At 37.1% G+C, this 14,198-nt stretch overlaps 1 protein-coding gene across 2 annotated transcripts in view; it reads right to left on the bottom strand.

The window, feature by feature from the left end:
- ccdc102a (coiled-coil domain containing 102A) overlaps positions 1-14,198 on the bottom strand; it is a 134,666-nt gene that overhangs the window by 95,863 nt on the left and 24,605 nt on the right. Inside the window, exon 2 of one of the 2 annotated variants that reach the window (XM_022667390.2) lies at positions 4,445-4,607. The exons of the other annotated variant lie outside the window; for it this stretch is intronic. The gene's annotated coding sequence lies outside the window, so the exon portion shown is untranslated. The remainder of the gene's footprint in view (positions 1-4,444; positions 4,608-14,198) is intronic. 2 annotated transcript variants of the gene reach the window in all.

Genomic DNA, 14,198 nt, shown 5'->3' with positions numbered 1-14,198 from the left:
GAAGGACTACAAGACAGATGCTAAGCTATTTATGTTCTCTTGAACAGGTTAGCTCTGAGCTTAATTTTAAAATTCGAATCCCACATTTACACTGGGTGCTCCATGTAAAGCTGGGTTTTTAAGGTAGCGAATATTTGAGATAAGTTAAGTGATTCAGACTAGTGCTGGTGATGTGGTAATGCAGCTACATGCTAATGTAAACTGCTATCAATAACAGTGGAGACACAGATAGACAGTTTATCTACAAGAGTGATGATAAAGTGCAAAGCAAGAGCTCTCGAGAAAATAAAACCTCATTTTACCTTATCAATCAATCAATCAATTAAAGTTTATTTTGACTTGGAAGTACATGAGGGCGACCCTCATTTTCAATGCAGCCAAGTAAAACTTGGTTTAACTGATAAGAAATTAAGATCAAAAGAAGATAAGGTTATCACAACAAAATACAGTTAAAATTAAGCTAAAACTAACATTTACATAGTACAATAAAATTAACGAATTAATTAAAAAGCAATAATACAAAACTATGAAATAAAAATAAAAAATAATAAAAAACAAAAAGAAGTAAAAATAAAAAAAAGAACTAAGAGAAGAACTAAAATAAAAAAATAAAAGTTAAGAGTAAATAAAGTAAAACAGGTACAGGCTGTGTGAAAGTGGTTAGATATTAAAAGTTTAAAATGACTGAGTGACACCAGCGAGCTGAAATGTACTGTTTCCTGTAGTGAATTTTTAGCTTGCCGGAATTATACTTAAAAGTTTAAGTAAAGTAAAGTAAAACGTGTGAGGGACTGTATGAATTGGCTACAGCAGTCCAATTTACAAACACTGGATAGAAAAGAGTTCCTTTCCTATGCAAGTTCACAGATTAACACACAATATATTAATTTCCATCTCTACTACGCTAGTGGTGATGGTAAATTATCTGGCTATGGTCAGCAACCTGACTGAAGCTTAGTGATTACCTGTTCAGCAGCAAATAAGAACATACTGACTGGGGTTCTGCTAAAACCAGCTGTCAGCACTTCAACTCAGCATGCTCCCTAATATCTTATAATACATTCTGATCTATTATGAGTTACATATTTTACAGAAAATATAATCCTTAAATAGTCCTTTAAATAGTAATTCAGCAGTGTATAGAGGTTAGAAAGCAGATCAGGCACAAAAACAACAGTAATTCAAGTTTAATAGCTCAGACAGATCATCTGACAGCGAGGAGCGATCAGATGGTAATGTCACCAATCATCTTTTCATCACTTTTTCCCCACAAACCACGGAAAAACACAGTCCTGCTGAGCAGAAGACAAAGACCTCGGCTTGAGAACCTGCTTACAATCAGAGGAGTCTGCAAAACGGCTGCGATTATGCCTGAAATAAATAAATAACTAAACAAATAAATGTTCAAGTAAGTAAACAATCAAGTAAATAAGTAAAACACCTGCATTTGTAACAACTGGTCATTTGGAGAACAAATTAAGCTCTAGAGAACTTCTCAGCCGACCAAGCAAGAACAGGAGCAGGAGGCGTGAGCTCGGAGTTAAATGAGAGAAAAAATTTAATGTGACATTAAAATCGGAGAGAGGAAACCAGGAGCTAAACCAGACCACAATGGCAGGAAGACAGAGGATAAAGAAAGTAGAGCAGGAGTAGAGCTCCCAGACACTCGGAGAAAGCCAATAAAACACAGGAAGATGAAGAAAACAAGGTTCTGTTTCCTCTCCAAGATTATTCTGCCTAAAGGGGCAATATTTCATAAAGCAGCATGTCGTATATCCTGCCCTCATTTTCTTTTTTAGAGACGTATAAAATAACCGTTACACTGAAATATGCAACAAATGCAATACTTGAAACTCTGGACTGTATTTAGTCTGTTTAGTTTGGGTTTCACACTGCAGTTTAGTGAGTGAGCGTATTAAACAACTTCACCTTTATGGGCAGAGACTCCCTACAGAATGCGTCTCTATCCTTCAAGTGGAGGTTTTGTTCTGCAGCAGATTGAGTGTAGAACAGATTCCCCTCAGATTCCTTTTATTAGTGTGTATAAATAAGGGTTAATCTACAGTTACAGAAGATACAGAATCACCAGCACCATAATCTGTTGTAATATACAGTAGGGGTGTGCCATATCAGAAACATTTTTAAATATGGTGAACGATATTATATCCTGAAATACTGTGCCATATCACCCCCCACCCTCCCCCCCCAATTGTCACATCAGGGTTCTAATTTTTTTAGCAAAAGAAAATTTCACACTGTTCTCATTTCCCATTTTAACCCTCCATGTTCATTTTACAGAAACAGCAATGGTGTTCCAGAGTTAATTTAAAGTAATAAAGTATTTGTACTTCATTGATATAAAACATAATGTATTGCTTTGCCTAAAGTCTCCTTACAAACCTTATAAGACGATAAAGTACATATCATATCTCCAGTTTTATTTCCCACCATCCTGAAGTTCATGTGCAGCAGCCATCTTGGCACCCAATTCATCATAGTGATGCTGCACGCGACACCTGCTCTAAATGCACCTGGTTGCTATGGCAACAGCAGCTGTCCCATCAGACCCAAAGAACTCACCCCTGGCTCTATTAATAGAGTTGGGGGAGTGCAGGCAGGTGTGTGCACCCAACAATATGGACAAAATACTAGAATGGCAAAATATACAGCATAATATCAGCTGCAACACGTGCCATATACTGCCATATATTAAAAAAGTGTCTCTAAATCAATAAAAGAGCTGTGCTATAAATATTAATAGGGCAATACACTAGACAAGATTGTGACGATACTCTTGTGGATATACTGTAGTAACTGGTGTATCAACAGCACATCAGTAAAGCTAATTTAACATGGGGAGCGAACAAACATGTGAAACAAACAAGAGTGTGAATTTGACACTTTTTATCGTGCACAAATGTGACCCAGCAGTTAAGAGTAGTAGTTCTGCACTTTTTGTTTTTTGATGCAGGTCTGGCAATATCAATATTCAAGCTGGGATATCAGAGATACCTGGGATATGGCAACCGTCATAAGGCCATAACTCACCTGGCCTTGCCATGAGCATGCTGCCCAGCATTTGACCTGATTCACAAGAGAACACCTTACAACATGTACAAGTGGGGCTGTTCCAAAGCTGTTACAAGGCAGAAGCCTGTGATTCGGGCAGAAGCCTGTAAACGGGCAACAGTCTGTGATTTAGGCAGAAGCCTGTGGATGGGCAGCAACCTGTGACCGGGCAGGAGCCTGTGAAAGGGCGAAAGCCTGTAAATGTGCAGGAGCCTGTGGAAGGGCAGGAGCCTGTGGAAGGGCAGAAGCCTGTGACTGGGCAGAAGCCTGTGACTGGGCAGAAGCCTGTGACTGGGCAGAAGCCTGTGAATGGGCAGGAGTCTGTGAATGGGCAGAAGCCTGTGCCGGGCAAAAGCCTGTGATTCAGGCAGAAGCCTGTGAAAGGGCAGAAGCCTGTGAATGGGCAGAAGCCTGCGTGCAAGAGAGAGCTAGTAGAATGCGCAAGTAGGTTTAGGAGAAAGCACATGAGAGGGTGCACGAGAAACAGCACAATTGGGTGTCAGAGAGAGTGCATGTAAATGTTTCTGGAAGAGAGTGCGCAAGTAAGTGTCGGAAAAGCGTGAGTAGGTTTCAGAAAAAGCAATGGCGGGTGTCGGATAGAGCGCGAGAGTGGATCGCAGAGTGCGCGAGAGTGGGTATCGGAAAAAGTGCGAGAGTGGGTGTCAGAAAAAGTAAAGGTGGATGTCGGAGATAAAGTGGATCTCAGAGAGTGCGAGAGTGGGTCTTGGAGACAGCACACGAGTGTGTGTCGGAGAGAGTGTATGTAAGTATTTTTGGAGGATTGTGAGTGTGTGTGTTTGGGACAGCGCGAGTGTGTCGGTGGACAACGCGAGTGTGTGTGATGACAGTTCTCTTTGTTGCAGGCCCAGCGTAAACGAGGCTTGTTTGGCATCACAGTAAACACACCATAAAAAACCCGTCCTGAACTCGAGCCATGAGGCCTGATTCGTCCGCTGTGAGCTGAAGCAACCTCAAATTAAGCATAAGCAAATAAAACCAGTAACAGCTCACATATGCTGCACAGAATACAGAGAGAGAGAGAGAGAGAGAGAGAAACAAGGCGCGACAGCAGTGACAGCAGAGAAGAGATTAAAATATAATTAAACACATAACATAGACCATCCTTCAGAAGCTTTAAATGTACAGCTGTAAGATCCGATTAACAGACAAACATTCAACATTCAGGCTGAAATTTCCCCCAGAAATCAGCTTTTTAGCAGCACAGAGGTTAAACTGGAGCTTAGCGTAACTTTGGTCTGTCTCTGCAGTAAACAGATCTAAGCACCAGTACTGTAACGTGATGGAAACGGAAATGTTTTGGTAATAAAACAACAATGAAATGCACTTTTACTGTTGGAACATTAATTACACTTACTGGTCAAACGGTGAATCCAGGTGAAAATAATCAATTCTGCTTCTGGTCCTTTAGGCTGCGCTGTAAACTCAATGAAGGCGGTCTGAGACTGGAACTCTGAGAGAAGGGGCCAAATGAGTGGGCAGTTCTGGTTCAACCTCTGGTCTCTACTGCGCTTTGCTGCCTGCAAATTTGACAAAACAATGGATCTTTTAATCTGATTTCTTGAGGAAAAAATAAAATATTACAACAATAGCACAAAGACAACTATTGGAATTATTAAACAGACCCTATTTACAAAAACTGATCCTGTATGTCAGGGTCTGCTGACTAGGAGTGGGCAACATTATATAGTATACAATATATCGTGACACAGAAATATCATGATATTAAAAATCCATATCGTGATAATAGGGCTGTTCTGTCTTAAAAGTAGTCTATTATTTACTGTGAAGCTTTAAGTGTATTTTTTGTATAACTGTTTTAGTTTGCAGTTTATATTTATGCACTAAATGTTCTGCAATATTTTTTGCTGCATTATATTATTTTATGCTATATTATTTATTTTGCCACATTATGATTATGCTGTTATACTCTTACACTATATTCCTGAAATGAATGAATTATTTTAGTTTTCCTAAATCGCCAAGTATATCGTTATCGCAAAAATACCCTGAAATATCGTGATATTATATTAGAGCCATATCACCCACCCTTACCGCTGACATCAATCTAAGAACACTTCAGTAAATTTAACAGGACAATTTCGGAGCATCCTGCAGACTACCTTACACCAAACATATGCAAGCTTAAAATAACCCACTCTGTGAATATATTTTTGCTGATTTAAAAAAAAAGTTAGAGGTAAACATTTAAGAAAATGTATTTAATTCAATATCCTAATTTATTATTATTTAGATTTATTATTTTTTTTTTATTCCACACCAATATCAGGACATCCAGCAGCATTATCACACATAACATATCCATATGTACCATATCCATATTGTACACTAGGGGTGGGACAAAATATTGGTATTGTGATATATATTTATATTGTATCATTATTGATATGTGCCATAAAATAGGGATTTTTTAATAAGAATATATGTGCTCTAAAGTACAGGGACCCTTTAATATAAAAAAAAGAAAAAGTCTCCTTATTTTGTCACTCAAAATTTGTTCCAAATATTGCAAGAAAATCGAATCGTGAGCAGAGTGCATCGATACACCCCTACTGACCGCCCAACATCCTGTGACGTTGATTTTGTCACCAAAAGCCAACAAACCTCACAGAAATGCTCCAAACTGTAGTAAAGGTACTTCCCTGGAGAGTAGAGACATTTACTCCAACAAAAGCAGGATAATAATCATAAAATAATGATGGTTGGTGTCTTAATACTTTTGACCATATTCCTGATTCCCAAGAGTAAGTTTCTGCCAAAGTACTGCGTGAATGGAGCCACTGTTTGTGCCAATACACTCAGCACTATACTCATCCATCACTGACAGATAGAGCACAGTAACCATGTTCTCTAAAGTCGTATTCCCAAATCACTGTACGGTATTTTCTTTCGGATTAAAAATGAGCCCCTATTACGAGTTACCTGACAGGTGCCAGAGCCAAAAAGCTTTTGGACAAAATCCCAAAAAACCCTAAGCACAAGGCCATCTGGTCCTCCTCTATCTATTACTAGTAACTGCTGTAAACACATATTGTGTCATTTCGATCTCACCGGTTTTAACACCCTAGTATGGAACTGAGCCCACACTTCAGGGGACCTATAGATAGGGCTGGACAATATATACACAGTATAAAAAAGATATGAAAATTATAAAAAGATAGAAAATGCCCTCTCTAATATAGAGGCTTTGTAATGGTGACAATCAGGCAACAAGATACAATTTCACAATACAGAGATCACAATACAATATATTGCAATACTTTACAATACTGTAAGCAAAGCCATGTACTGCAATTTTTTTTTCAATAAAATACTAGGAAAACACATTAAAATAAATTTTCGCTGTAGTTCATAAAATCTACGTAAAAGGAAAGTTAAATTTCCAAGCGATAAGAACACAATATATTTTTTTTGGTTCCTGCAGAGATGGTCATTTTTAAATATTTAACATTCTGTGTTTCGGTTTTACAAATAAGCACAGACACTAACATTACATACTATTAAGATTTTCTCCAAGTTTATAAAATCTTTAACTCATTTAGCTCTGAGAAAACAAATAATAGATGTAATTGAAATATTTTATGTATTGCAATATGTACTACATTTTCATTATTTTTTTCTTCATTCCTAGGTGCTCATTGACATACTGGCTTAAAGCAAGTATGTTTAAGTGTAGACATGGTCGGCACCAACTCAGGCAATTCAAAGAAGAATTTCTCTCATATTTTGAATGGACATGAAACAGGATCCCATGAGGCTCTGCTGTAAATTCACCTCTCAAAAGCTGTGTACTAAAATTTACCACCAGAGCTGAGGGAGTGTGAAAGGGAGTTCCCATTTTATCTCTCCGTATCTCTCTCTCAGTCTCTCTCTCTCTTTTTCTCAGACAGAGAGATGGACTTCATCTTTTCAATGCCACACCATTTCAGCAATATATAAAATGACACAGGAGGCCGAGAGGGAGGTAGGAGGACTGTGAGAAAGGAAGGAAAAATCCCTGAGGTCACAAAGTCAAACCAGACGTTTTCTAATTTCAGATTCAGACTGTGCTCCTGTGTCTCTTCATAGGTGGCTAGGGTAGTATAGGGATAGAACAGGGTAGTAATAAGGAGTATAGGAAGTCTAGGATAGGTTGTATTGTCTTTTTTTTACAGCAGAGAGGTCTATGCCAGTTTTAGATTAGTCTATGGTCAGTCGTTGGTTTGATTCATGAAATTTACAATATCTTATTTTAAAAGGTGGGCTTGATATAAGTGATGCAAAGTGATACAAGTGATCTGTAATACACCACATTAGGCACTAATGGACAAATTTAAATAATTTAACTAAGACATATAAGTAATGCCATCTAGTGGCTTTTTTTGGTAGCAGCAGTGTGCACTATTAAAACAGCAATGTGCAACATAAAATAAATAATAAAAAAATACAGGAACAGTCATGTACAAAATAATAGAACAATTAGAGCCTTAACAAACTGAACTTTATCCTACTATAACAGTTAAACATGAAAAATAAGACTTTTTCGGTCCCTGAGAATGACAAGTTTTTTTCTTTAATAAAGATATATTATTAACTTTATCTGAGAGAAAGATGCTCCTTAAGGTACCAAAACTATTAACATATTTGAGGCTAGACAAGTTTAAGGGGATGAGAATGTCCACATTCTCTGGAGAAAGAGCTGCTCTTTGAGCAGTCACAATGTCCGCGGCGTCGGCTACAGTGTGCTGCGCCATTTGCGTTGCGCTCGTGCTTGCGAAGCTTAGAGGGGGGGATCGTCGATCCTCTTTTTGACTTTGTGGCTCGAGACCATGACATAATTGCGATCGATTCTTTTCAATAAAATAACGAAATTGTGACACCCCTAATAAGTATAGGGAGTATACAGAGATCAGGGTAGCACAGGGTAGTAATAATGAGTATAGGGAGTATCTCTGTATATTCCCTATACTCATTATTGCTATCCTATAATATAATTAGGGTAGTAATATGAAGAAAAGGAAGGCTATGGCAGTATCAGGAGTATACAGTAGTAGTATGGGTTGTATAGGGTAGTAAAGAGTATAGTAAGTATACAGTTTATAGGGCAGGACGAGGTAGAAATAAGGAGTATAGGAAATCTAGTGTAGTATAGGAAGTAGAGGCGAGTATGAAGTAAAGGAAGTTTATGGTAGTATATGAAGTTTAGAGTAGTATAGGGAGAATAGGATGAAACAGGGATGTACAGGGTGGTAATAAAGAGTATAGGGAGTATACAGAGTATATGGTAGTACAGGGATTTAAAGTGGACATGAAACACTTCAAGTATTTAGTATAATTCACAAGATGTATTTTTACTCTAACAAATCTTATAAGTTTAACAGCTCCAAAAACAACAAGCTCTTTTCCCTAACCGTGACCGCTAACTTCTGTATGTACCTGGGCTCTTCAACCAACCAACCTCGTGACGTCACCAATGCTGCACGGGCAAAATGGTGGCGCACTAGCGCAAACGTAACAAACATAAATATATTATAATTTAGTGTGTAAACATTTTATATAAAAAATTCCCTGCCAAATAAATTCCATTATATTTAATCCCTTAGAAAACTTGTACAAACTGAAATGTTTCATGTCCCCTTTAATAAGAAGCACAGGACAGTAATACAGAAAGTATCCTTGTATACTCCCTATACTCATTAATACTACCCCTTAATACTTATTAGGGTATAAATGAATGAATGAATGAATGAATGAATGAATGAAACTCAACGTATATAGCGCCTTTCTAGAAACCCAAGAACGCTTTACAATTTACACTTTTTACCCACAAGCACATTACACATCAACACTCATCCACACACCAGGTAATAATAAGAGTAAAGGACGTTTAGGGCAGTATCAGAGTATCACAATTATACGGCAGAAAAGGGTAGTATAGGGCAGAAATAAGAAGTACAGGAAGAATATAGAGTATATAGAGTAGGACTAGGCAGCAATGAGGACTATAGAAAATCTAGGGTAGTATAGGGAGTATGGGGTAGAACTAGAGAACATACAGAAGTAAAAAGAAGTGTAAGAAGCATAGTGTATAATATGGGAGTATGTGGTAGTATAGTAGTGGTGTAGTAAGGAACCTTTCTTGTGATATTTGATTTAGGGCTGCCACGATTAGTCGACTAGTCACGATTATGTCGACTATTAAAATAGTCGACGACTAATTTAATAGTCGATTAGTCGTTTTTTTTTTTTTCTTTGTTTTTCTCTCCAAACTGCTGCGACTGCCTTTCTGTCCTGGACGCACATGCGCAGTAGTGGAAACCGGGGTAGGTAGTGGACGACATCTCAGGACATTATACAGACAGGCTCTGGTTTCATGGCTACCCCGCTACAGAACTCAAAATGTGGGATCACCAAGAAAATAAAAGTGAAACGCGTGCAATGCAATATCTGCAATGAAGAACTTGCCTTCCTCGGCAGCACAACCGCGATGCACGAGCACCTGAAAAGGAGGCATGTTGTGGCTGATTAAATGAGGAAGAAGCTAAATTGCTATTTAGCTGCTAAAATTAGCGTAAACAGAGTGTTAACTTAGTACTTAACTTACTCATCTTGATAGCTTTAAAACAGAGGTCACTAATAGGCGGACCGCGATCCGGATCCGGACCCAGACGTCACAAATGCCGTCCCAAACCGATAAACTACAGAGAAGGATTTCATTCTGACAGTGGCTTCTGTTTTCAGTGCTTTTCGGTGCAGTAAACTCACAGATCAGTCATGTGTGGTGTAAAATCACCAAACGCTCTCCTCTGCCAATCAGATCTGTGCAGACCGCTGCCCTGTGTACGGTAATGTACACAATATCTGGACAGAGAGGCATTTTTTATTAATATACTTTTTTTTCATAATAGTTCAAACAACCTCACGGTTGAGATGTTTCATAAATGCCAGTGCCTTATCCTTATTTTACACAGTTGTTTACACTTTATGCTAAACAGTAAAATAATTGTCTGTTACAACAAGCTGCATATTTCATTAAAGGTTTAATGAACTATGATTTTAATTGTTTTTATTTTTAGTTAGCATATAGCTGAAATCTAATGTTGGTTGTATAATAGCAGCTGCATTCTATTGTGATAAACTGTGTTTTATATTCAATTAACGTATGATCCAATTAGTCGACTAATCATAAAAAATAATCGGTGATTAGTCGACTATAAAAATAATCGTTTGTGGCAGCCCTAATTTGATTGTGCTTTCAATTTTTCTATTCATTTTGTAAATTCACAAAAAAACATGTTGGAAACCTTCTCTTTTTTGAACAGAGATGGACTTGATCTTTTTAAAGCCACGACCGATTCGCCAAAACATAAAATGACACAGGAGGCCGAGAGGGAGGGTAGTACATGGAGAATAGGATAGGACAGGGTTGTATTGGGTAGTAATAAAGAGTATAATGAGTATACAGAGTATTGGGGAGTACAAGGTAGTAATAGAGAGTATAGGAAATCTAGGGAAGTATGAATTATAGGAAGTTTAGGGTAGTACAGAGAGTATGGGGTAGAACTGCAAAGTATAGAATAATAGAAAAGGAGTATAAGAAGCATATGGTATAATATGGGAGAATATAAGGTAGTACAGAGTAGTAATGAGACATAGAGGGAGTATCCCTGTATACCCATTATTACTACCCTATAATCTATATTGGGGTAGTAATAAGAGCTATAGGATGTTCAGGGGTTGTATATAGTAGAAGAGGGTAGTATAGAGTAGTAATAAGGAGTAAAGAAAGTATACAGTATATAGAGCAAGGTAGCAATATGGAGTATAGGAAATCTAGGGGAGTATGAATTATAGGAAGTTTATTACAGTAGAACTGCAAAGTATAGAATAGTAGAAAAGGAGTATAAGAAGCGTAGGGTATAATATGGGAGAATAGTAGTGGTGTAGTAAGGAACCTATCTTGTGATATTTGATTGTGCTTTCAATTTTTCTTTTCATTTTGTAAATTCACGAAAAAACTTGGTTGGATGGAAACCCTCTTCTCTTTTTTGAACAGAGATCAGAGAAATGGATTTGATCTTTTTAAAGCCACGCTGCTTCGCCGAAACATAAAATGACACAGGAGGCCGAGAGGGAGGTAGGAGGACTGTGAGAAAGGAAGGAAAAATCCCTGAGGTCACAAAGTCGAACCAGACGTTTTCTAATTTCAGCCTCAGACCGCGCTCCTGTCCGGCGTACAGTATACGACATGGATTCAATTTAAGGTTCAGCTTTGAAATAAAGCCAGCAAGAAATCTGCAAACATCAAACAGCCTGAACTCAAACACGACATAAATTCTGCAGGAGAAAGGAGGCTTTGTAAACACGGATCAGCACGCAGGCCGCAAAAATGACAAAACCGAGACCCCCACCACTCTCCAAGCATCAAACAAACTGATGTGTACAGAACACTAGACCAGCTGGGTCAGATGTCCTGACGCTTGAAGTCTGGTAACGATTGCTAAGAACCGCGGAGGGATTTTAAGTTGAAAAGTTTGCATTAAGTAAACACTTCAGATCCAACACAATGAGCTCGTCAGGGAGCAAATTACACAGATTTATATCCAGCCTTGTTGACACATTTGGTCTTCAGCCAGAAGAACTCAGTTCTTGAGTTCAAGGGTCAAAGGCCTTCTTCGGCTCGCGCAATCAGAGCACATAATACATCTAAACATCAGGCATAAACACGCAGAGAAAGTGGAAACACAGATTTACACAATGAGCGTTCTCTTACAGTGAAGCTGAACGATTCTGAGAGTAACCGGTCCAGTGGCTTTTCCACAGAAACACAGTTCAGAAACAAACACTTACTACTAACCAGGCTGGGCCCGTTTTGCCCACACTGTTAGCTAACCGTACTTGGGGGTAGGGGTGTGCCATATCATATCGTTAGGGGTGGGCAAAATTATATCGTATACAATATATCGTGACACAGAAATATCGTGTTATATGAAAAATCCATATCGTGATAATAGGGCTGTTCTGTCTTAAAAGTAGTCTATTATTTACTGTGAAGCTTTAGGTGTATTTATTGTATAATTGTTTTAGTTTGCAGTTTTAATGCATGCACTAAATATTCTGCAATATCTTTTGCTGCATTATATTATTTTATGCTATATTATTTATTTTGCAACATTATGATTATTTTATGTTATTACACTATATTCGTGAAATGAATTAATTATTTTAGTTTTCCTATATCGGCAAGTATATCGTTATCGCAAAAATACCCTGAAATATTGTGATATTATTTTAGAGCCATATCGCCCACCCCTACATATTGTACATGATAGTATCGTCAAAATTTTAAAATATCGTGAACGAACACCCCATGTCCCATTATATATCTACTAGAGACAGATTATATCTGTCTAGTATCATTTATTTTACTTTAATCCTGGATATATGGAGATATATTCACACAATGAGTCGACTCTACACTCAACCCATCCCTCTTTTGAAGGTGCATTTTTAATCTATACAGCTCTGTAAAAAAATAAGAGAGCACTTAAAAATTATGAATTTCTTTGATTTTATCAAACAATTAAAAACCTCTGGAATATAATCAAGAGGAAGATGGATGATCACAAACCACCAAACTGAACTGCTTGAATTTTTGCACCAGGAGTAAAGCAGCATAAAGTTATCCAAAAGCAGTGTGTAAGACTGGTGGAGGAGAACATGAAGCCAAGATGCATAAAAAACTGTGATTAAAAAACAGAGATATTCCACTTAATATTGATTTCTGAACTCTTAAAACTTTATGAATGTGAACTTGTTTTCTTTGCATTATTTGAGGTCTGAAAGTTCTGCATCTTTTTTGTTATTTCAGTCATTTCTCATTTTCTGTAAATAAATGCTCTAAATGAGAATATTTTTATTTGTAATTTGGGAGAAATGTTGTCTGTAGTTTATAAAATAAAACAACAATGTTCATTTTACTCAAACATAAACCTATAAATAGCAAAATCAGAGAAACTGATTCAGAAAATGAGGTGCTCTTCATTTTTTCTAGAGCGGTATATAATTGTCTTTTTATTTGGCAAGTTGCAGTTTAACCCCAAAGGAGAAATTTAAGTGAAACCAAAATAAGGGTAAACTTAGTTTTGTACCATGATTTTTAGTCGGGGGAAAAAATTTGATTAACATCAAAAATCTGACTTTTTTGATATTGTCCAGCTATAATATAATAAATATATTATTATAACGAATATACACTGTATAAACAAAATCTACAAATAAAGCGTATATCCTTTTATTATTTAACCAAGATGCTACCTGCTACAACAGGTACCCTCATACCACCTACTCAGAACTGCTAACAGAATACTCACTATTTACATTCAGCTCACGAGCATGATGGACACGAACACATTTGTACGTGAGCTGCTGAAGTTCCGCTGCCTCAGGATTTATCCTGTGTTTTTGAAAGGTGTGTTTGTATGGTGACAGGCCGGGTAGAAGGCATGCACTCTTTATCCTGCATTCTGGAACATTTTCACCTGTTCTAATTGGGCGTTTACTGCTGTTCTGTCAGAGCTGAACATTTCACACAGGATACTGGTGGTGAAATATTTAACCGCACACAATATAATTATTTCTGAAGAACCCATATTGTAAAAATAGCAGTATTCTGTTTTAAAGCAGTCTATTTTGTAGGGCTGCAGCTATCGATTATTTTAGTAATCAAGTACTCTACTGAAAAATCAACTCGATTAATTAAGTAATTGGAAAAAACATATTTGCTTGCCTAAAATGCAATTAAAATTACACAAGAGAAAAAAAACTTAATAATAAACTATAAATTGGATTTATTTTTAAATGTACAACATACATTTCCACATTGCAAACACAAATAAATAAAACACAAAATATTCATAAATTTAATTCAACTTAGGATTTCTTGTAAGTATAAGGCATTAATAATAATGTGGGTGACATAACGCTAGGAGCGCTGTTTCACATTAAAAGTCTGTGCTAAATTTTGATTCCTCAAGGCACAGAAAATTAATCGATATTTTTTTTTAAGCGAGTTACTCAAATTACTAATAATGTTTTGTATTTGTTTTTAC

This window comes from Astyanax mexicanus, chromosome 16 (assembly GCF_023375975.1).
Source record: "Astyanax mexicanus isolate ESR-SI-001 chromosome 16, AstMex3_surface, whole genome shotgun sequence".
Classification (NCBI taxonomy): Eukaryota; Metazoa; Chordata; class Actinopteri; order Characiformes; family Acestrorhamphidae; genus Astyanax; species Astyanax mexicanus.
Note: the sequence above shows the minus strand (reverse complement) of the source record. Positions and strands in the feature narration are given on the sequence as shown.